General features: G+C 36.2%; 1 protein-coding gene and 1 long non-coding RNA gene across 2 annotated transcripts in view; one reads left to right on the top strand and one right to left on the bottom strand.

The window, feature by feature from the left end:
- Nucleotides 1-9,245: 9,245 nt before the first annotated feature.
- Nucleotides 9,246-11,859, bottom strand: LOC110463462. Its single transcript, XR_002464397.1, has 3 exons — nucleotides 11,780-11,859; nucleotides 10,050-10,094; nucleotides 9,246-9,327 (listed from the first exon to the last, which is right to left on the bottom strand). It is a non-coding gene; the product is annotated as an uncharacterized LOC110463462 (long non-coding RNA).
- Nucleotides 11,860-23,678: 11,819 nt separating this feature from the next.
- The window catches only part of LOC110463612 (ankyrin repeat domain-containing protein 11-like), a 32,701-nt gene continuing 30,296 nt past the window's right edge, over nucleotides 23,679-26,083 (top strand). Inside the window, exon 1 of the mRNA XM_021518362.1 lies at nucleotides 23,679-23,730. The gene's annotated coding sequence lies outside the window, so the exon portion shown is untranslated. The remainder of the gene's footprint in view (nucleotides 23,731-26,083) is intronic.

Below are 26,083 nucleotides of genomic sequence, written 5' to 3' on the forward strand. Positions count from 1 at the left end.
ATGTTTGAGCATATTTGCTACAGAGCAATTCAAAATATTCCAAATTATAATTAAACACTTTTTTTTTAAGAATTACTAAGTGAATGGAGGATATTTCTACTTTGGAAAGTGTGAAAAATAGCGTTATACAAATGTCAACAATTGTACAGTAATATTAGGCTATATAACAACAATATTAGCCTTATGACTTGGTCTGGCAATCCACCGAAGGATCAAATACGGTGCATTATAGCGATGTTTTCTTGTGTATGAATATGAATACAACACATTAACTCGAGGTTAGATTATGACGCCACTTTTATAACTTACAATGCTATACTAGGCACTCTATTGCATATGACTTTGACTTCAATAAGTTCTTATTCTGTATACTAGTAAGTACCTTGGTTGGATCGCTCCATTAATGGAAACACTTCTCGGACTGATAATGAGTTTCCTCAGGTCCATCTTTCCCAAAAGCTTCATATCAATCGTAGCCGCTCCGTTGGCGGTAAGGCTTAATGGGAACCCGGCACTTGTTGGAATGGTCAAACTACTATCCAGAAACAGGACGTTTTGTGTTATCGTGTGTTCCTTATTCTTTGACATGCTGATCAGCATCTCAAGTATGTTGAATCCCTCACCGAATATCGGCCTTCTTCCGTCAAATCTTGTAAATCCAATCTCTTGCCCAAACACCCTAGCATAAACACTTCCTTTTAACTCTGTAGCACGTGGTAACTAATAAAAAGGAAAGTGTCATATTTATTCATTCATTTAACAATCCGGACGTTTCAAGTAAATGTTTTTTCATGCTGTCCTTCATGTAACGTTTTAAATGATATCAATTTATTTATCACCATTTTAATGTGTTTATAAGTCGATTGCGTAGATGAAAATAAAGGGGTTGCTAGATTATCAGAATACTTTGATTACCATTATTTTTTTCAAATTTTTTTTTTTCGAGATTGATCAAAAATAACGTTTCAATTTCGAGTAGAACAAATCCGAAGGCTTTTGGATTTCTCAATATTTCCAAAAAAATGATTATTTATTTAGTTGTCTTTGTCAATAAAATGTAGCTTTTAGATAGTCTCCAGATTATGATTTACATTAAATATTTTAAAACTTTGCAGTCACTCAGACGTAATAACATAAACCATGTACACGCATACCTTGCTTCCGATATCCATCAGTTTCTGAAATCTGATAGAACTTGCAATATGTTTAGCAATCTCGTTGGCGGCTCCATTCGAAAAATGTCCATTTGGGCCAAAATAGGATTCAAGAAAGGTATCTAATCCTTCAAATCTGCCGCCAATGTCAAGAAGGTTTACAGATCGTCCAAATAAGTCAACTGTCAGATTCGCACTTAATGACCTCGGAACAAAAGAGGAGGGAGACCAGACGACATTACTTTCAAATGAGGAGCCAATATTGTATTGCTGAAGAAAAATAGATTTTTCAAAGTTGTGAGAAAACTTTGTCTTGTCGAGATTGAACTTATTTCCAAGTTGAACTGCTGTGAGTATATTTCTAATGTTTTGTCTATGACGGTTTGATGTTTCATTCAGGTTTTTGAGATGTGACCACACAAAAGATCCGACCTGGTTGACTTCTTCGTCCTCCAATACTGTCTGGACCATGTCGAGTGTTTGTTCATCAGTACATTGCATCGAGGCGAGGTAGGCGGCGATTCTGAGCTCTGGATCTTCAGTTTTGTTTGTAAACATCAGCATGAGATTGTATCGCTAAACAAAATAAAACTTTAGAATTAATTATCATAGCTATTTTTATAACGCATATCCAAATCTTTGTCCGTTAACCAGCTAACGCATCGCAATTGTCTGTTGGTATGTTTCAATACAGGCGATACGTAAAATCGCGATGGTCATGTTATAAAATGTAACATTTATTTATTTCATAGCATTTATGAAGATTTTTTCAACTTATATTAAGCAGTCTTGCTGGCCTGAATGGAAGCGCTCAGGGGATCGAAATGTGGAAGAATCCAGAACACTCGGAAAAACCAAAGAAGGTGATTCATTACATATTATTGTTTTATCTATTATGTGAGATCATTGTAAAATTACCTCATTGTAGATTGATCAGAGTGTGCTGTGTTTTTTCCGATACTGTATTCCGGGAAATTTTCACTTCAGTTTCATTTTCGCTTTTTTCGCCCTCCGTAATGAGGGCGAATTTATTATAACAGCGATAAATTGTTAACAGCTTTATATGCAGAGTAAAGGGTGCATTTGATATGGACGAAAAAATATTTCACCGTTGAAAGGCGAAAATTTTACTGCGCGAAAATTTTCCAGTATACAGTAAACAATGGATGAAAAGAAGGCTAACGTATTACAATGATAATACTGTAAAGATGTTGAATGCATAACACCATTTTTCGATAAATAACCCCAGTGTACGAGCTATTCTGTAGTAATCATTTTCGTGGTAATTATTAAGAAAGTTAGAACACTATTGGTTGTCGTTAGGTGAGTTTGAGCAACCTGATAATCTAAACCGACAACAAAGCGATGTATTTTTATACGAGTAATGTACAATGTATTTCAGTTAAACTTTTCAATGCACATCCAGATTGTATAACGAACATTTTACATACCTCAACGTTACATGGGAAATGACGGAAGGCATCTATTGCAGCGAGTCGAACTTCAACCGGATTTTCTGATTTTTCAGAACAGCTGTTGATCAATTGAACAGTTTGATTTGACTGTCCAGTGTTTCCGATTGCGCGGAGGCTAAGAATTGTCTGTAATAATGAAATAGTACAATTGTAGTTAAAAGCAAAGGACACATAGAGCACAATTTGTGTTACCATTGTTTTTAATCAATATCCATGATTATCAATAAATTGTAACATTTGTTTTGGTGAAAACTTACTTCTTTATATGATATGAACCCCTCTTTATGTAATAAAAAGAATAATTAAAAAAAACAAAAAAAAACATATATCTTTCTTCATGACAAATAAAGTTATAATTATATGAACGTCTCTTTGTGTAAAAGAAAGAATCAATAAAGACAAAACAAACAAAAAACACAAACAAAAATAAAATTGATTATTGAAAGTTGTGACATACGGACTTTATTACTATTTTGCTTACACGCATAAAACTAGAAATCTCGTAAACCATGGTTCATAAAGCGATTACCAAGAGAGTGTATTTGATAACAACCGATTGTAGAGTACAGTTGTTCAGTGTTTCCCATAGTAAGCTTAAAAGGGCATCTTGAAGGAGATCAAGGGGAGATCATTTATTTAGAAGAGTATTCCAGACTCTGTCAGATTTTACATTGACTTGCTCTAAAACCCTCCTTTAAATAAAACTATGCTGTTGATACCGACCATTTGTATGTTGTCCTCGTCCACAAAACATCCTACTGCCATCTTTTCCTTAAGTGCGTTCATGATGTTGTGAATGACCATATCACCATCACAAGATGTACTGCTGCAGTAGGCATGAACGAGAGACGACACGGGTAGAAGAGCATTTCCACTACTCAGAGAAATAAGAGGCTGTAGAAGATAGATTTTCATAACACATCGGAATTGAACTTAAAACTAAATAAATCATATTAAATAAAGAGTAGATTCTTCCGGAAAATCTGTTCATCCTAACTCTTTCTTGGTGAAAGCTAAATTGTTCCGACTGATAAGCATGTTCTAGAGAGAACGTCCTCCATCACAATTCCTACCAAAAATAAATGAAATATTTTTCCTAAACTTTTTCCTAAACCTATTTTTATTTTTTCAGGAAATTCAAGAATCATACCACCTTTATACACGCAAATTAATTCTCCATCAAAATAAAACGTTCTTTACTGTATGTAAAATTGTATATGCACAGAACGTTTATGATATAAAAACCAATTGAACATTTTGCGGAAGTAAGAGTTAAGTCTATTCTATGTCCGTGAAAAAGATGTAAGTATGGCATTTCAAAGAATGTTTTATTTAACAACGAATTTATTTAAACTAAAAAGAACAATTAGTGGTATATCGATATTAAACATGCCTGTCGGCTTTGGTGGTCACTCTTTTGTCAAATTTTTAATATATCATACAATGCACCAATTTAATTTTTATAATAATTAACATGATAAATGATAAAAGTTATCTTTCCATGTTTTGTGCTGTTATGACCAAGATAAAAAATATAGTGCAAAATTCTTCGAATAGATATATATTTTACATAGTTCATATTTGTAAACACTCACCGTCAGTTCTCTCAGCATGTCCTTTGTTGGGGATTGCACGAAAGACAAGGTTGTCAGCCATATATCAGTTTCCGGTCCCGTGACATCTTCACTAAGTATCAGTTCCGTCATCAACCGCAGGGCGTCAACACTTCCGGTCACTGGCATGGCGTCCAAGAAGAACTTTCTATAAAATTGGAATTGGCAAATCGTTTAATATTTTTGGTAAATTGATATATATATATGGATTGTCTTTTTCATTCATTCAAATTTTATATTGGTAAATTGATCTGGTTTTCTTTTAGATTCTTCCGAATTTGAAATTGGTTGATTAATATGGTTTGTCTTTTTCATTCTTTAAATTAGCGTTATGTGATTCCTTTCATTGCATATGCTTTTATACAATTAACACTGTACATTAAATAGTGGGTTGAACACAGCCTGAAAGGCGTAGTTAAAAGTAAGTTTACAGTATATCTAATTAATCAATAACCTCATCATAAGTAAATATAATGCAATATGTATACCTTGTGCGCGAAGGTTCCCCACAAATATGACCGTCATTTAATCGGCGATGCACTTCTCTTAATGATTGTGTATCGAGAGTTTTTATTATATCGACGAGTTGTGAGAACAGTGCAGTGGACTCTGGACGTATATCCCTGCGAGTATTTTCACATATTTTCTGTAAAACGGTCTCGAGATCGTTAACCGTCACATTAGGTTTCATAATGCCATCCTGGTGTTCAAACAGCAATCCTCGGTAATTTGTGAAAGTACCTAATTGTCAAAAAAGATGACATAAAGAAAAAGAATGTCCGGTGTAATATCAACATTATTTAAACAGATATAAATATATTGTTCTTGGGGTATTTTGATAACAGAAAGAATAATTAATCTAGTTTGCAATATTACGCATCTATATCTTTCTATTGTCATTCTTGGTACAATTAATCAGTTTACCTAATGACATGGTATAACATTATGATGTACAAGAGGCGTTACGAATAACTACTAAACTATATATTTTGTATTAATTATGGTTACTTTGATCCTGTATTGCCGATACATTGGAAATTCATTTATCTTAATGTTCATTGAAATTGACATCTTTTAGAAGATGAAAGAATTTCGATGCACATTGGCGAGTGATTTCATTTTTTTCAAATAGAGGTTTTCGATACAATTTAATGGGGAAAATTGTGTCAATTGTATGCACACATTTATTGAAGAGAAATCAAATAAAGATTATCATAAAACAACATGTGTGTAGCGTCCTGTCAGATCTGAAGTTACTCTGCTTAACGTTTAAGGGATAAAAGACTAAATGACTTTACAATATGTATATAATTATGTAGTTTAGAAATTCCCACCCGAGGGAACAGAATTTCGGGCCGAGGATTTTGTATCGAAATTATGTACCAAGGGTACGTTGTAAAATTATCTTTATCGCTGGACAGAGTCCATCACCGAATTGACTTTATTAAGACGGCAAGAAATGTAGATAAAATAAATTGCAATGGAACATATGTAGGATAGAATATTCTAACCGAGGGTACAGAATTTGGGGCAAAAGCCAAGGCTTAAAACCAAATTATGTAAGGGTTGTATATTTCTATTATATTTTTAGTACATCGCATTCCAAGGTGTTTTTTAAAAGTTCTGAATTTCTGAACCGATTTTAAACATATATATATGAGCCCTTATTTCTTTTGGCTCATTTATAGAACCATACAATTTGAACAGTGCAGCACAGTTACTATAAGACTGAACCCAGATCTTTTCTTTTGTTTTGTTTTGTATTTTGCCTTTAATTCGCGGGGATTCTGCTTTCTTTTGCTTCATCACTGACACCAGTCTTTAAACCGATGTCGAATCCACGTTTCTACACCGACAACTTATTTAGTGACAACAAAACAGCGAGACAAAGTCAAACATATAGAGATGGACCGTTAGGATCACCTTGGCGTACACCTATAAACGTGTCAATTAATTTAGAAATTAAATGAGACTTACCAGTAAGTTGAAAAGCACGTCAGTAAATATATTGACAAACAATCAATTGTAACTTTTGTCACCGTTTACAACAAGATATACTTTGTCAGTTATCAAAATTATCTAATAAATCTGATGATTTTTTTTCAGGGCGAAATTTTCCGTTCCTGTCAAGCTAGAAGATACGTTTGCTAATGATGGAAGATGCGCGCGCACCGCTCACGTACCTTTCAGTAGTGAAACAGAATTAGAGGCTACGGTGACTATGTTTGATGTTTGATGCATCGTCTTCAAATGCAATATCCTTGCATAGTTTCATTGGGATCTGAGAAAATGTCCAAAACCTTTTTTGGCAGAACAAAAAGACTAAACAATACTAATGATAAGAAGAAACGCAGCAAAAACAGTAAGATTAAAATTTGTATACAAGCCCAGTACCGTGTGTTGCAGCTGTTGTTGGTGTGGTTTCCTGTACGAACTCCAGTGTCTGTGTTATCTCCGTAACAGCTCCACTCCCCTCACGAGAGAAAGGTTTAAATAGGTGGGTTTCCACGCACCTAGCAAAATTCAGCAGCCCATCAGTCGAGATGTCTTGCTGACATTGGTGGTTGCAACTCATTAGTGGTAAGGATTGGAAATCCTATATAACATTAAACAAAAGTACAAAACATATGTTTGAATTGTGTGATTGTTTTCTAAATCAATATTATTTTGAAAATCGAAGTGCTTAGTTCCTCTATATTCAACTAAACAATATACAATATTTCGCCTTTTGTTTCAGCTGTGTCTCCTCATTTTTCTATGCAGGGATTGGTTGATCCAGATGCGAAGCTGGAATTTCCTGATGACCTAGTTAAAATAAGCTTCTCTGTTATGGCTTACTGAAGCATTGAAGTGGGGAACCCTGCTATGTAAATATGCATCAATAAACAAAAGCAAACACCTCGTCGCAAATGACTTGTTCCACTTTACATAATCATTGTTGACTATGTCCAGCTATTTTACCAATAGGTGAGGGAAATGTTTTAGATGCATGTGTGACAACTCTTCGATCGGCGAAAGAAACAAAAATGGAAGAATTTAAAAAAAATGAAAATTGGTGAGATATAAATTGTAATCTTATTACAAATTACCAAAACTTACCGAACTAGCGCCGTACGGAACTCCGTGTATTGCGGTGCGGAAACCATGACGACCAGTACAACTGTGAAGGTCCTTTGTCTTCCTCACCACGTGACCACTTTGTTTTGACATCGTTGTGTATTCTGTGTCACATGTACCGGTTACGTCAGTCTGATAAAAACAGGTGACTGTATAAGATATTGATATTTATTTACAACAAGTTGGATACTATATAACGTTGAGTTTTATTGGGTGCTCTAGTTCGTGTTCTATTGTTCTATAGTGCTTTTGTTCAAACAAATGTTAGCGATCAGCAGTTGTAACTAAACATGCGAACAGGTTTGAGTTCCAAAAACCCACGAATATACTCATGAGTTTCGCGTTATACAGTAAAAGAATTATGTATTTTACGGGTATTTCAGTGGTATATCATGAAACATGCCACTACTCAAAAGGGATGACTTTTGCCATCATGGTTACGGCAAACCTCGGAGATTAAAAAATCCACGAGCAGACTTGAGAGTCTACATGTATATAGCTACCACCTTGTATCTTGAAAACTGCTTCTTTAAATGTTGGTAATATACAGTAAACCAAAAATGAATTACACTGCATCACACAGCTGTTTCGTCCTTCTAGGACTCATCTTTGTTGCTGGGGACAAAAAGGTTTGAAATCCAACTAGTATAAACTACTGTTGAAACAGAGCAGCAGGTTAAAAACACCTCAGATATAAATTCAAATTTTTAGAGGAGTACTGGTAAAAATATAAATGGCAGTCATGTGTCAACAAAGTGTGTGAAATTTATGTAGACTTACAGAGATATGATATTAAAATAATTCATTGAAAAAAACAACAACAGAAAGACAAAATATTTATATAACAATGTAGTGTAAAATCAAATAATGACAGAATACATATCGCTTAAACTAGATTGGTGTTGCTCCCTATATGCATTTTTTTCTTTTTAAATTTTCTAACTTATCACAAAAAAAAATAAAAAATAAACCAAAAACAAGACACGAATAGCATAAAATAATGTTTGACATCATGCAATTATAATGATCTATTTGCTTTCCTGTTCTTCAAGGTTTTCTTTAATTCTTTTTCAGTAACGGTAATGACAATGGATGCACATGCATTGGAATTTTACACATACAATTCCTTTTTTACCTCTTTCAAACGCTTTTCCTGGTTGAAATTACCCATGCTGTTCTGAAAGACTGACAAAATACCACGTTTCACATTCAAAGTCCATATTGCTTCGTCGGGAGATGCACAAACTCTGTCGATGATGCCGTCTTGAAACGAAAACTTCAGGGCGTGTTGCTCCAAGTTCCGTTGAAAACGTTCACTCCCAGCAGACAACACATTTTCGCTGCTCGAATTCGTGTTTATTTCATACAACTGAGTATTGTCAACCTACAAACCAAAGTAAAATTACAATTACAGAGACAGTCAATAGTTTTCCATCATGGGCGAGACAGTAATAAAGAGTGAGTGAAGGTAAGAAGGACATTGCTTTTATGTATTTTAAGGTTGAGCACTGACAAGAGCACGAAGACCAAAGATACCAGATGGAGAGATAGAAATAGAGGGAATGGAGAAGTTAAATGAATAGAGGACGCATCAGATGGAGAGATTGGGGTGAGGTGAGGACAGTGCGAAAAGTCGGGTTGAAATGGAAAAGTTGAGACAGGGCCTTATGTGACAAAAAGCATGAAGAAGATGAGGTAAGGTTGTTCATTTTATAGTACAAGTATTATGTCAATCAGGCTTCAATCTAACAGACCTAATTTACACATGCGTTCGTGAATATTAAAGAAATGTTTACACAATATTTACCTTAAGAATAAAATCACATTTTGATATAGCCTCCACGTGCACTGTAGCGGTCACTTCCAGGCTGGACAATCCTTCTGACGGCCCTTTCACCCCCGTAGATGTCTTAATATTGTATTCAAACTCATAAGCGATCCCAGGGCGGTAGCCAAACTTATGTGATCCTATCATCAGCAAAGAGATTATGAGCTGTACAATAATCAACATGGTTAGCAATATCCTTTTCAAAAAGTCTACTTTCAGAATTGAATAACTCAAATACTGTAAAAAGTACACATTTTCGCGATTTGGGATATTTGCGTTTCGAGTTGAGTAAATTAGCGCGAAAATATCCACATGCGTACATTTATTTAAAGATTGTAATAGAGTAATTGATTTCAAAACGATTGCCAAAGCGAAAATTGCCTCATTGAAATCAGCTTAAACTCTAAAGTATCTCACCGTGAACATTTCCACCCGCGAAAATGTTCATTTTACAATAATACATGATTTTAATTCTTTGTAGATATTGTATTAATTGACTTACTAAATAATAATATATTGTTGAAAGTAACATATTTTGTATCATTATACTGTTTTATAATGTGTTTGGCAGACAAGGACAATTTAAATTGGTTTCACTAGGTGTCCATTTCAATTGTACGAATGTAATATTACAAGGTAATCAATTTACCAGTACAGGAATTCGCACAGTAGTCCTTCACGTCGCTAACCGGACATACACCGGATTAATTTGTATGTGTTGGCTCCATTAAACAACAATTGAACATATGTTATTCCATTTTATTTTTCTAGATGTATTTTGCGGACAAGAACTATTGAAAATGGTTTCAATCGCTGTCCGTTGTAATATTGCTGCTGCAATATCACAACATAATTAACTTACCAGTGCACGAATTTGAACACGAAGCATTCCCGTCGCCAATAGGGCCTACAAGGAAAGGAATTAGATAAAGTGTGTCTAATATACTACTATCTAGGTATGAGACTATGAAATGTTTACATCGCTGTTGAATTATGGTCACAATTTCTATACACGTGAATAGGATTCTATATCCCTCAAACCTTCATGTAACTGAAAAACTATATTCCTTCCACCTCTTACTCAGAAAATCGATATTAATCAGCATTAATACAAACGACTTGACTTCTCTTAGATTTTTCTTTTTTCTCTCATTTAGATGAGACGCTTCTTATGCTGATTAATATAATCTAATGCACCGTCTTGAAAATGCGTGTGGCTCAACCATCGCTTCCAAACGTCAGTGACCCGGAATGAAAACGTGATGAAATTGGACGCTGTCCAAAATTATAATTAACCTGGAGTAGTCTTGGTGAGATTATCGCATGCTCTCACAAAGCATGATGCAAACGATTTCGACGTTCCTATTGTGAATTTTCCCTTTCACGGTAGTAACATCCCTGCATCCACTACCTATGGTATTTACGTGTCGCAGTTGGTTCAGTATTCAAGAGACTGCTACAAATATTTGCCTTCCTTTATTCCGTCTTTGCGTATTGCAGAGTTATCTTCTCTTGTGAGCAGGTATTGATTGTTACGTCATTGGTTTGTGTGAGAAAATTACGTCGTTTTCTCAAAAGTCGATGACGTTACTCTCACAAACAAAGGACGTAACAATGCTCACAAGAGACGATAACTCTGCAATACGAAAAGACGGAATAGATATCGACTGATGACGGACAAACATACAAGGTTTTCAGAAAGTAGGTTGATATGAAAAATAAGGACCAGTTTTCTGATCGTCATCATGATCTCATAAGGAAATGCTATTTCTTTGTGTGATGTGAAGGTCGATGTTTGTTATTATTCTCATTTTATTTGTTGTCATTATCCGAATTATCGATGTAAGGACGTGACATTACTTGGGTTTTGTCTAGATGTACATAGCGAGTGTCGTCAATGAAGCAGAAGACGCTTACCCTTCCTGAACACCTGGTCTTATACTCCTTGTACTTTTCCAACGGTCTCCATATAAATCTTTCTTTTGCAAATATTTTGCCCTAGTTTTGTCGAACTTGAGAGGTCGAATTCAGGTTTGGTAACGCTTCGGTATTATCTTGTCGTTTTTCATCCAAGAGGCTACCCATCATGGTGATTTAAAATTTAATTGAATTTGAATATAAAACTAAACATAACTAAGTTTAGAATATTTTTAACGGGATAACATCAAACTATCGTTAAAATCGTTTTGTTGTGTATCCCAAAATCTCGTACTGTGACGTACGGAAACAGATGCTTTATAGCTTACCATCTGCTTTTTGAAAGTCAAATACCCTGGCCAAGTTCAAGAGGGACATCAAAACTCACCTCTTCACGTCTGCATTTTAAAATCTTTGCAAAGACGTCATGTAAATACCACTCTATTATTTGTTCAATTATGTGCACACTGCTTGCTTAAATGTATACAAAGTGATTGTAAGCCTTTGTTTTTTGTTTTCACAATTATAACCATTACTATCATCCATATGTTGTAAAGCGCTTTAGAGTAATTTTACAAATTATATAGGGCGCTATATAAATGTTGTATATTATCATTATTATTATTATTATTAATACCTACAGATTCAAATTCGTCTTAATAATATATTACTCACCTGCATATGCTAATGCAACGACCGTTGCCAAATAGGAAAACACCTTCAGCTTCATTGCAGTAGAAAGGATGCTAATTCACATGGTAATATTTACGAATGAAAGCACGTCCATAATGCATTGAATACACGTTACATATTTAGCTTTGTGTATTATTAGATATGAGAGTACAAAAGTCAAGAGCTGAAGTTGCTCAAACCCAATGCTTAGTTAGCTTACTGAAACACTGAAGCATGTATGCAGTGTGCAAAGTATTTTCTAAATTTGTTCAAATTATAATTAAAAAAAAAAAAACGCTTAAAAACAAGAGAAATATTTCTCAGGTTTAAAACATAAAAAAAATCCGTTTGAAATTGGAGTTTAACATTTCGTTAAGCTGATCATACATTGAACAATTTCGTCCAAAGTAGTGTAATTTATAAAAGGCTGGTTAGCTTAACATAGTTTTCAAAAGAAGTTTGAAGTAATTTAAAATTGATAAGTAGTTCAAACGTTGTGACGACTAAAGAATTTTTCTGTTGAATAATAAAAATTCAAAACGTGAAAAGAATTTCTGTTTCACTTATGAATATTCAATAGTACACATTTCGGTAAATATAAAACGAAGATAACGATGCTTTGAAAAAACCGAGTATACTATGAGGTATGTGATGAGGGTATTGACATAAATGTACACTCGGGATAGCCGTGTATGATAACGTTATTAGTATATATCTGCTTTCGTCGATCGCAACATCTCGGCTAATGCCGTCAAGGCTACGGTTGAATCAAATTGACTCCGAACTTTGGCGGAATAGGCCGAGACGTTGCGATTGCTATCACTACATCACACATTGCACGTGCACATTCATGACATTGTTGATCGACGATGTTTTTCACCTTTTAATTGTTATATGATAACATTGCGAATGGTACTATGTTTTAAAATATACGCCAACATATTCCGTCACGAAACGTGCAACGGTAAAAACGTTTACTTTAACTTTGCAAATTCGCGAATTTTGAAACACGCGAAAATAACCTGTTACTGTTAATCCGGAATACTTCGCAATATACATATATATAGTCTTGTCTCACTACGGGAGAAAGTCGATCAGGGAATCAAAGATTTGCGAGATGGCGGTCCTTAAATCTGACACTGCCAAATCGAACCAATACAAGGGTCGCAACTCTGTATAGCTTCTGTATCGTCAACATTAGCAGTAACAAAAATAACTCATTTCATATAGTCAAATTTTCTCAACAAGTCACTCCATTGACGCACAACCTCAACATGCAGTGGATATTCACGAAATAACTATTTTGTCGAGGCTATGGTATAAATATATGTACTGTGACTTTTGTTTATCGTTCGAATCTTCCTTCTTGTTCGACGGTGTACATGCCAGTTATAATCTTCCTTCTTGTTCGTGTATGTTTCAGAAGTCTTTCTGTGGTTAAAGTTTTCGTGAATCTAACAAACAATTGTTTCGGAAGTCTTGATTCTTCACGCGGTAATCTATATTTTGAAAGCAATTCGTGACACATCCTCGATATCCAGGGGCTACGCTCACTTTCGCTCTCTACACGCCTGGAATATGTCATATCAAAATTGAAGGAACGAAGATAGCTGTTTGATTTGTCTCAGGTAAACAAAACCTGACCAATCGCTACGCTGATACCTGTCCTTTGAAGATTACAAAGGAGCGACACTCGACTTCAAAGCCTGTCATTTTTTACCGTTACGCGACCGCGAGATTCTTTTGATGTACATCAAAGGACCGAACTAGTCTTCTTGTCTTATCAACAAGGTGGTGCACACTGAGCCTTCAATTTTGATATGACATATTCCAGGCGTGCAGCGGAAAGCGAAAGTGAACGAAACCCCGGGATATCGAGGATGTTCGTGATGCGATGTTATATTGCTGAAATAGGACCTATATTTGTCCTCTTCATCAGATTCTTGATATAACCAGTATATATTTTGCTGTTGTTTTCAATAGATGCTTTCACATCCACTAACACTGCGATTCGATTTACTGCCAGGTCCGCTGTGATGCAATGCGTCTTTGGATCTCTGCCAATTTTGTGGGTATTCTGGTTTCTCCGCCTTATTTTGGTGTACGTCTGCTGTCAATTAGACAATCTGATTAAAATACAGCTCCTCTCTACTATCGTATGAGGTACTGTATTTTAATCAGATTGTCAATTAGTCTGACTTTACCTATCCAATTCCGTTTTGTTCTTGTTTTTGATGATATTTCATCCTTTTCTGTAGACCCAAGATGATATTTCTCGTGTGTTAATTTTGTTACATTTTCCCAATAGTGTATATATATGAAACCCGCTATGGGTGTAATCAATTTTGTGCAAACAATATATTCAACATGTAGGCATCTGTAAATGCATTATGAACCTATAGTTATTAAAAACAGAAGAGGTATGAAAGTCTCTGTATCCTCAGCGAAAAGGATATTCATGGAATAGCCCACAGATAACCTGTAAATGATTGATACGATATCCTCGCGTTATATACATGTAGCTTCTAAACGGCACTGATGTAATTGTGTTACAGTCCTATAAAGGTAATTTCTTCTGGAAGTGGTAAACAAGAAAATTAAAAAACATCGATTCCGTTTGAGCTGGATTGAATGGGTTGCTCATAGCTGCGTTATCGAAGGAATGGGCCTGGCTTCCGTGTAAGTTTATATATTGTTCAAAATTTTGAAGTTTCTTTATATTATGTTTGTTGTTTTGTTAATTGCTTTGCAACTACCAATGGGCAACAACATGTTGAATTGAGTTGATAAAGGTATCTGCTTATTTGATCACAAAAGGCTAACTAAATGCTTTGGATTACTAAATCAAGTCGTTATAATTCGAAACTGAGCGGTTTTTGCGTGCGATATCTAAAAGAAAATTGATTGCGTTGATTTTATAAATCGATCGAGTTTCTAAACAATGTTATTGTAGATCCACATCATCGGGCAAAGCCTTCTCTTTAACACATTTTTTTTTATTAATAATTATAATATAACTAAAGAGGAATAGAAATTTAGGGAAGATACAACTCCCTACATACAAACCACAACTCACCGTTACCGCCTAAAGCATACATCGTAATCTCTTTCGCATCTCCGTTGTCATGGTGAGGCTGCAGCTCGCTTCTTTTAATTCAACGTTTTTATTCACTAGAATTTCCGCCAATTGTATAACCCGCCTCCTCGAGACTCGCATTTGTGACGTAATCATAATATAATCACGCCACTGAAGTTTTAATTTAAGGAATCTGTAAAACAATCTGTGTATTTTGTTTCAAATATATCAAACCAACAATATTGTTGATGCAGGTTTCATAGAGGGTTGGATGGTTATTTAAAACAGTGTGAATGAAAGAAGAATTCATTTCCAAATCCCTTCCTCCCTCTTCTTCTCAAAATCTATTTCGATGTTTTAAGTTTTTGACTATAGAAACTGAAATATAAATGTAATTTTTATAGAAATCTGACAGCCCTCTACCAAAGCTGGAGCTTGCTGCATCCACCAGTGCGTGTTGTAAGAGGCGACTTGTGTGGGAATCTTTTAATTTTCTTTTTTTGTTTTAAGTGTTCTACAAAGAAGACATTGAGGAAAAAAAATCTCCTGCACCATTGCACCACTTGTGATCTGAAGTTTTCTCTCTCTTATCTACACTTCCTAAACACCCGTCGTTATACGACCTCAGCTGTTATGGCGACAAGAAACCCCACCCTGTATCGCTCACCACACATTCACATCACAGCTGTGCTCTTAAAAGTTGGGTCAATGTAGCGTTTGCTTAAAGCAGGCCAATTGTTTGTACTCTTGAACAATGTTGCTTTTCAAGGAAATCACTCGGCGACTTCAAAAGGGGGTCAAGGTCAGTCATTGGAACAAACTTGATACCCTTCATCCAAGCACAATATTGACCAAATATCATGACCCTAGGCATATCGTTTATTCAGTGACAAAGGATTTAAAAGTTTGAAAGATATTTGAGCCATTTGACAATGAATGTGGGTCAAGGTCATCATTAAAAGGATATAAAAGTTTTAACACATTCGACCTATGTGACCTTGAAAGTGGTTAAGATCAATTATTTGAATGAACTTCATAGCCCTTAATATTAGCATAATACTGGCCAAATATCATCAACTTTTGCCTTTTTGTTATGCAAGTTATTCAGGAAATGTTTGGTTTTTGCACATTTGACTGTGACCTTGAAAGTGGGTCATTAAAAGGATTTAACACATTCGACCTATGTGACCTTGAAAGTGGTGTTAAGATCAATTACTTGAATGGACTTGTTGATAGCCTTTAATATCAGCATGCTACTGGCCAAATAGCATCACATTTTGCCTTTTGGTCATTCACTTATTCAGAAAATGTTTGGTTTTCACACATTTGACTGTGACATTGAAAGGGGGTCAAGGTCGGTCATTTGAATTAGCTTCAAACCCTTTAATCACAGCATGCTATTGGCCTACTATTGTTGCCCTAGACTTACTGTTCTCTTCCTTACTCAGCGGCATTAATATTATGTCTTCATTATCACTCTCCAGGTTAGTATTGGCACCAACACAATTGTCATTCCTCGTGTTTTGTGAACCAATCAGCGCAGTATCCATCTGTAAATCAGCACTTCCCACTGTAGTCTATAGCCCTTCATCGCAACATGCTACTGGCAAAATATCACAACCTTAGGTCTCTTGGCTATTGAGGAGTTGTTAGCTTATTGGCTTTAATACATTCGACATCCCAACATTTCATTGGACAAATACCATCATCCTAATTATAAATTCCTTGGTTATTAAGAAATAACCATATGAATGTTTCAGCACATGAAAAAACTTGATTAACTCATTCACCCCTGAAGTTTCATAATGAATTATTCCAACCTTTCAATTGGAAGAGTTCAAATGTGTCTTCAGGGGTGAATGAGTTAAACCTTAACAGACTTTAGGACAAATAACATGAATTTGGCACCTTAGTTACAAGGCTTTAACACATTTTGACCCTTGCTTAAAGGATTTAAAGGTTTTAACACATTTGACCTCTGTGACCTTGAAATTTGTTCAAGGTCAATTCTACTGGCCAAATATCAATACATTTTGCCTTTTGGTTATTGAGAAGTTGTTTGGTTTTCACATATTTGACCTCTGTGACCTTGTAAGTAGGTAACGTTCAGTCATTTGAGTAAACTTAAGAGCTCTTGACCTCAGCATGCTTTTGGCCTAATATCATCATCCTAGGCCTCTTGGTTATTGAGAAGTTGTTTAAAATCTTTTACCAGATTCAAACTGATAAAAGCTGTTTTGGTTAGGTTTTATAGGGTTTAAGTTCCATCAACAGCTAAGGTGGAAATGTCTCATGTGTGTAATGTTATGTGTGCATGTGTGTAGGAGGCAGAATATAATGGTGCAATTGTCTCCTTGCAAGGATCTGATGCCGACTTTATAGTGCTACCTCACTGCAATACCGTGCCAAAGGCAACAAGAACAGCAGTCTGCCTGTTACATTACACTGACAACGCACCGGTGAACCAGTTGTTGCCATTACCGGAAATGCTGAACGTTTATTATAAGCAGGGAATATATAACAACTACAACTTTTAAGGACTTTGTCCTTGCATGGGGACAGAACTAATTGCCTTCCTCACCTGGGTAAACGTTCAACACTATAGCGAAAAGTGAGGTATATAAATATTGCAAAGCAAGGCGCATGGAAACAAAGGGTAGTTATAAAAGTAGAGACTCAGAGAAATCTAAAGATCCAAAATATTTCAATGAGTCAGTCGATTTATTTTGTCGCTTTTGTGTCCCAAAGTAGAGGACACAAACATGCACACAAATTCTTCAAGCAGTTATCACATTAGTTGCCTCTTACAATCATGCAGTGGGTAACAGCACATGTTCATTCCTGACCTGAAGGGGATGAAAAGCTTTAATAAAGTTTTTCCGACATCAAATTTAAACTCTTCAAATGCTGAGATGTACCCTTTGTATATCAAAAATGTTACTGTCTCAAAATAGTTCGAGGATATTATATCGTAATCTTTGGCGCCGTATCATAATGACGTCACGCTTGACAACAAATATCGCTACAGCATGAACAACGCAAGTATTTAACGATTGAAGCATAACTGTGTGGTTATAGCATCAATTGCACTTGTCATTAAAATTAAGGTTAAGATGGTATTTCCACCGAAAGGCGGCCCGCATAGAGGCGTGCGAAATTTTCCACTGGCACACATTTTCGAAGTTGTTGGTAATACCCAAGGGTGTTTTGGTAAGAGAACTTTGCTCAGTGTTTTGTAGGACATTTGCTTCTCTTTGAAGGCCCTGACTGCATTAAATTGGCTGTTGTTTGTGAAAGGAGAGCAGAGGAAGTTTTTCTCAAATGATTGCATTATCTGAAATTTTGGTTTGTTGTTTGTATTTTGTGTATTCATAACGTGATCACCCGCTAACCTACATACAGTCATAATCAACACAATATCTTCTTGGTCAGACAATGCAATGAGGAGTTTTCATGCACCAAGATGGCAGAGGTTTGACTTCCTGATCAGACACGTAAAGGGATATGGTCACTTGCCCAACTATGGAGATTTTCTCGGAGTACCCGTTTCCTAACACATTACTAATGGCCTGAATTGCATTTTTCACTGCCCATCCAGGCATCAAAACTATTATAAACAAGAGGCCCAATGGGCCTGCATCGCTCACCTGGTATTTATCTCACAATTGTAACTTTAAAAGAGGACTAAAATAAAGCTACAGGCAAAATGTCAGTGTCTTGACTTTAAAGTCATTCAGAAGAACCTGTTAAAGGATCAAAACACAATTGACCCCTGTGACCTTGAAAGTCAAACATGGACATTAAGTTGAAACAAGAGGCCCATTGGCATTAATGGTCACCTGATATACTTATACAGAGAGTTGATTTTGTTTGTAACATGAACAGAAATATTATTCAGTGACAAAAAACAATAAAACCACCTTACTCAATATCTAGCATACAGATTTCAGACTAAAAAGGATTTGAAACTAGCACCTCTGATTCTTAACAAGGAAAATGAAGAAATTTTAGCACACTGACTCCTTTGAGCCCCACCCTACAGCCCTTGTGGGTAGGGCTGGCTCAAAATTTTCAAAGTATCAAACTGTCAATTATAAACCATAATAAATTTTGCCCCCCCCCCTCCTTCCCCAGGGGGTAAAAGTGAGACCCTAGGGGCATAAACCTTAAGACCCTTCCATCTATGAAGAGTATTTGATTCTACCATATCTGGGTCTTGAGAAGAAGATTTTTGAAATTTTAGTCAATTCACCCCTTTTTGGCCCCGCCCCTCAGGCCCCGGGGGGCTTGGGACTATACCAGCCACAATTTTTGTTGACCTTTGTCCCTGGAAGGTCCCTGCAAAATTTCATTGAAATTGGTTCAGGGGTTTTGGAGAATAAGATTTTTGAAATTTTAGTCAATTTGACCCTTTTTGGCCCCGCCCCTCAGGCCCCTGGGGGCTTGGGACTATACCAGCCACAATTTTTGTTGACCTTTGTCCATGGAAGGTCCCTGCAAAATTTCATTGAAATTGGTTCAGGGGTTTTGGAGAATAAGATTTTTGAAATTTTAGTCAATTTGACCCTTTTTGGCCCCGCACCTCATGCCCCTGGGGGCTTAGGACTAAACCGGCAACTATTTTTGTTGACCTTTGTCCATGGAAGGTCCCTGCAAAATTTCATTGAAACTTTGTCTCAGGTGACCTAAAAAATGTATAGCCCTTCATCCAGAATGCAACTTGCCAAATATCACCAAAGTACCCTATACCTTTTGTTGTTATTGAGATGACTTTTAAAGATGTATGCAATATGGACCAGATGTGACCATGAAAGTGTGTCAAAGTCATTCACATCTACAAGCAATCACCCTGTACATCCCAGCACGTTATTGATCAAATATCATCATCCTGGGCCTTCTGGTTATTCAGAAGAATTAGTTTAAATATTTCAACATATTTGACCCCTGTGACCTTGAATATGTGCAAAGGTCATTCATTTGAACAAACTTGTAAGCCCTTTATCCAAGCAAGCTACTGGCCAAATATCAACACCCTTGGCCTCTTGGTTATTTAGAAATTGTTTAAAAGTTTAAACCTATTTGACCCCTGTGACCTTAAAATGGGCAAAAGTCATTCATTTGAACAAACTTGATAACCCTTCAGCCCCACAATCCTTTTGACCAAATATCATCACGCTGAACCTTTTGGTTATACAGATCTAAGTCGTTTAAGGTTTTTAAGACAATTGACCCCTGTGACCTCATCTTCGCTAGCCAAGTGTTCGCTTCGTATACATTCCACTTACCCTTGGCAGATATAGCAGTATTTTCATAATTCCCTCCATTGCCACCTAGCGGATATACCGAGTTATCGCTCTTCTTCCATAAAAACTTATAACCAATCAGAATGACCGTTAATTACACACTCCATTGGAGTGTTGACATTAGCATGTGTATGTTGAGGCGGAGTGTAAATGACAGAACAATATGGAAACAATCCAAAGGCAGCACACATATTTTCCCAGGTCATCATTTACATATATATTTGGCACAAAGTCAAGGATTTCCACCAACTGATTTAAAACTCAAGAAGTTTCCCCAAAGATCGTGCGCCTATTTTTTTGGGGCAAAACACTGACATAAACGACAACGTGCTTCCGTACAGGGAGTCGCAATTACTGTTTTCCTTTGTCAATATGTAAGACGCGATTTCATTGGATGCGAGCGATTGGCACCGCACGAAAATTTGAAGACTCCGTAAACACGGCTATACCCGCCAAGGGTAAGTGGAGTGTATACGAAGCGAACACTTGCAATTGGCTAACGAAGATGCTGTGACATTGATTATGGGCGAATTAAGGTAATTCATTTGAACAAAGTTGATAACCCTTCATCCCAACATCTTTCTGACCAAATATAATCACCCTGAACCTTTTGGTTATACAGAAGAGGTTGTTTAAACGTTTTTAAGACAATTGACCCCAGTGACCTTGAATAGGAGTGTGAAGGTCATTCATTTGAACAAACTTGGTAGCCCTTCATGCCAACATCCTTCTGGGCATATATCATAACCCTGGATATTTTGGTTATACAGTAGAAGTCAGGTGACTAAAAATGATCTTTCGAATACTAAATTTTAAAGATACAATGATGTATATCGCGATATGTCTGATATCCTGACTACTGTATCACAATGTGTGTGTTATGTTAGGTGACAAGTTAAGTTGGTAACTATATATATATGTATGTAGACTCTCAGTCTGCTGGTGGATTTTTTAGTCCCCGGGGTTCGCCGTAACCATGATGGCCAAAGTAATCTCTTTATAGTGGCATGGTTCATAATATACATATATTTTAATGATTACTTTGAAATAAACCAGCACTCTAAATTTATGAAATTCTTGAAGGATTTTATGCACCTCCCCCCCCCCCCCCTTTCTGTTTCAACATAAGTTGTTGAGACCTATTTCAGTTTCCAACTTTTTGGCCTCTAGCATCACTGACGAGTCCTTAGAAGGACGAAACAGCCGTAAGATGCAGTGTAATTAACTTTTGGCATATATACAGAATTACTGTGCGATTACTAAATTTTAAATGTGCAACAACAGGCGATTAACCTCAAACTGCACAGACACCTGCTACAGGGTGTCCATGATGAACATTTTATAGGTTAAATTGATAAAGAACCCAATAAGAAAATGATGAAAAATCGGTCTTATGGGGGAGTGATCTCACTGCACATCAAAAATTATCATCACCTCATTTGTAGAGGGCCTAGCTAGCTGCAGAAACCACAACTTGAAATTTTGCTGTTATTGTTATCAGATGACAGAATGACAAGCACTTTTTTGCATTGTTCAGAATATTAAGAAAATACAGAATGTGGGTTGGCCACCCAAATTGTTCCATCCTAGATCCAGTTCGCCCAGAGCTGTTCTGCCCAAATACATACATTTTTAAAATTGCAACAGTCATATTAATTGTTGTTCATGGTTAAAAATGTACAGCTTTTATGTTTCAAACACTATGTGTGGCTGGAAGATCTGCAGGTATGTGGCAAATGTTGTGAGGAGATCTTCTGTTCAGAGTCTGATGACAAAAGATACCAAGGAAGACTTTCATTGTATTTGTATAATCCATACATGACTACTAAACTGACTAGAAAAGGTTTTACCCTTCAAAATATGGGAGTTACAATGAAACAAATGACACCCATATATCTCAATCTAGACATTTTCAAACCTCTAAATGAACACTGCAGTCAGAAATGAATTTTGATCCATTTGTATTACAAAAGTGAAACTTGTTTTTGTGAACAAAAGCATATGTCTCCCCTTATTATCCAATAGACAAACTTCGGTTTAGAAAATTAACAAAGGGCCATATCTCTTTTTACAGTGGGGCACAAGACCCAAAATTAGAATGCGACACTCCTACTTCCCAAGATACATAACTATAGCAAGTTTGGTTAACGTAGGTGAAATAAAATGGAAGTTTTGCTGTGGACAAACTTTGGTATTAAAAATAAACAAAGGGCCATAACTATAGAGAGAGCGGGGCACGAGACCCGATTTCAGTGCGAGATATCTGCCTTCCTAAGATACACAAATATGGTAAGTTTGGTCAACATATGTGAAATTACATGGAACTTAGGCTCCTGACAAACTACGGTATTAAAAATAAACAAAGGGCCATAACTCTGTATATAGTGGGGCACGAGACCTTATTCCAGTGCATTGAACAGCTTCTATGGGTGATGCAGGTATCCTTCAAGTTTGATCAAGATATCTTTCATGGTCTAAAATTTACAGGACGGACAACAATTTTCTGAAAATATTGCACTTATTTGACCTTTGACCTTGAGGTGAAGGTCACAGTGACCTAATTCTAGTGCACTGCATTCATACCTCGAGATTCATCAAGATATCTTAAACGGTTTAACAGTTATTGCCCGGATAAGTTGCAATTAGTAGAACCAGAAGAAAAATCAGTACTAATACAATAATATGGTGATAACATTAATATTTACTATTTATAGTAATGATTCACTGGAGAATAGCTTTTACACAAAATAAAATCATCTAGGCCAATTGGCCTATCAACTGTTCAGCTAGGCTTTTCAATAAAGCTACAAATACCTAGTAGCTCCTGCTGAGCTTTCGATCTTTCAATAGGCCTATGACAAGAAACATTATCCCCCACATGTTATTTACATTATCTATTTTTAGTAGATTTTAATATCCAATCTTTGTCATCTCGCATCACATGTATAAATTCCAGTTATGATATTCCATAAACAGGATGTGCCGGCACATGTCACTCCCTGACTGTGCTCGTCAGTGGTAAGCATAGCAATACCTGTGCTCAATGCACTCCCACATCTGTGCTATGTGAACCGAGTCGGAACAAAGCCCGTTTTGTTGGGTATTGACAAATACCGAATTTGAACCGATCACTTTATAAGCACATGGCGTCAGATCCATCGGATTATGCACAACTGTACAGTTAACACTCATTTTAAACAATAAACAGTAATCTCAACGCGCAAAAAGTCCATAAAACGTTGTAAATGTACCATTTTCTCCATGGCCTAAATAACATGTCCGCCGCCATATTATAAAATGTTAGGCCACGGTTGATCAGTTCGGATAAGTTAGTGGTTAACTATTTTATATGTTCGTTTTTTATATATCAAACCTATCATAACTTAAGCGAATTTGATCTTATAAAACAAATTTAACATGTAAAAAGGATTTCTCGAGTTCTCTCTTTTAAGCGATATTTCGACATCTGACCAATCAACACATCCGTTACAAAATTTTGCAGAAATTTCCCTAAATCTAACCAATCAGAAATAAGCTTTTGCCCGCGTAGAATCAAAGCCATACGACCTCCGAAGGTGAGTTACCCTTAAAAAATACAATATTATTGGAAATTGACAACAGCTATAATAATTTTGAGGTGCTCTTTGGATTCTTCGATAATTTTTCCACAAGGAGCCACCGATAGTTTGTCTAAAAAAATATATTTATCCTGTTTATAACGCATGTAAAGTGAGCAGTCCCCATCTCGTATCCCACGCTATCTCCAGAATTGATCCTGAAATTATTGTCTTTGTTTTCGTAGTAAATCAAGATTATTATGATTTATGGTTCTTTCAAACCCCCGACACATATCCCTTTCATACATTGAATATATAAAGTTAACGAATTCCAGACGGTTCACGTTGTAAACCATGCCAGTGTCGCGAATACATGCTGTATCTAGAAGCACATGCCAGAAGAATGCATGCACTTTCATTACAGAATGTCAGTTCGTTAGACATTCACCATCTGCCTATGGCCTTTCTCACTAGTATTTATACCCAATCTATGTGTTTTGTACATTATTGATGTATATGTATTACCCAACTTTATTAAATTATAGTTATTTTTGTACGTACAATTCGTGTTGAACGGTCTATATTATGCCCGTGCGAAATGTATTTATAGCCATTTCTAACTCACTTCGATTGTGATTTGAAGTGGAGCACTTCTGATATGTCTCTGCTGTTGTAGGCTGAAATTACATCATGCGAATGACACGTTTGTTAAAAAGTATAATTGTGATAACATCATTTATTTCATAATGTGTCATCAAATAGTCCATTGCATGGAGAAATCTCTCATGAATATATTAATTTTTGTCATTTATTCCACCATTCACCACAATGTTTACTATACTGTATTAATCACTATTATGAAATATCATCGATTCTCCTGAAGCTCAAAAACACATGTTTGATTTTGAAGAAATCTCAGATACAAAGAAAAAATGCTTGTACATGTATGTGTTTTTGACATGTTGACAGTATGGCAGGGACATTTTAGACTCATTATTTGGTTTTGTGATTAGCAGAATAAATATGTCTAAGTTCTCTTAATTTTGTGCATATTTACATGTTTAGGAACATGTTTATCTGTTCATTATACTCCTCAGTTCATTAAACAGATTTAGATTTGGAATATAATGTATATTTCAGATATCAAATACCTGTATTGTTTCACTCTACAGGGTGAAATAGCCTACAGTGTCATAAAAAATGCTACCCTTGCACTCATGAGACAGCAATATACTGTTCACTTTAAAGGGTTCACTTTAACTTGATCAGATGGTCATCTCTCTTCATCGTAATGAAGAAAAGTGTTTGTGCCTACTGAATTGATAGAATAATTAGCTGGGACTGAATGACATGCCGTTGTTTAGCAGTATTTTACTCAATAATTCAGATGCAGAGACTAGTTTATCGGTTATCTGAGAAAAAAACAACAAAATATAGATTTGACATGAAACAGTTCGGAACAAAACAACAATTTGAAAAACATTGCTTCATGCTTTTCCTTTTTGAAAAGAAGTCTAGGGTTGGGTTTAAAAAGATGGCAGTACTAGTGGTGACAGTACATTTTGCTTCCATCAAAAACACAGATTTCATTTTCTTATATTCCTTATGAATCATAACAAGAACAACGACAAAACAGTTGACAAACAGATCAAATACCTAGGAAAGTTCCAGTACACTATAGGAGGCACGTGCACAGTAGTCTAGTGGTAGGACACCGGGCTCGTGAACGAAGGGTTGAGGGTGCGAGTCACAGCACAGAACTATGTTGTATCTTTAAGCAAGATACTTAACTCCGCTTGTTCCAGTCTACTCAGCTGTAAATGAGTACTTGGTTGGGCAGTGCTAGAATTGTTGAATGCTAGCTGTGAGCACAGAAATGGCAGCACCCGCTATATGCTCCCCAGGGAGTTAGGAAAGATATTGGCTGGTTGCAAAGACCCTATAACCACAGATCACAATTTGTGAACCTCTTTGAGACGACCTAACAACTAGGTTTTGATAAAATCAGGCGCAAACTACTAGTCCTATATGCCACCTGGCTTATATATCTCCCTATGTGTGAATGCCTGCGTGTATGCTGGAGATGTATAGTGTTCTGTTTGTAGTGGGACCGTACTTCCAACGGTATCATTTATAGTGCCACCTCACTTGAATGCCACGTGCACAGCACAGATACCGCAACATCCACCCCAGACCATTTTATACTCGGGAGTTGTGTGGGTAGGAGAAAAACACTTTCTCTGAATATTCCATGCGTACGACGACTTTGGGGATCGAACCCTGGTCGCCTGCTTGGAAGGCCGGAGTGTTAACCACTCGACCAATCCGCCCATAAAGCGGTATATAAGAACCTTAAATTATTATTGATTGA

This window comes from Mizuhopecten yessoensis, unplaced genomic scaffold, assembly GCF_002113885.1.
Source record: "Mizuhopecten yessoensis strain PY_sf001 unplaced genomic scaffold, ASM211388v2 scaffold1511, whole genome shotgun sequence".
NCBI classification, from domain to species: Eukaryota; Metazoa; Mollusca; class Bivalvia; order Pectinida; family Pectinidae; genus Mizuhopecten; species Mizuhopecten yessoensis.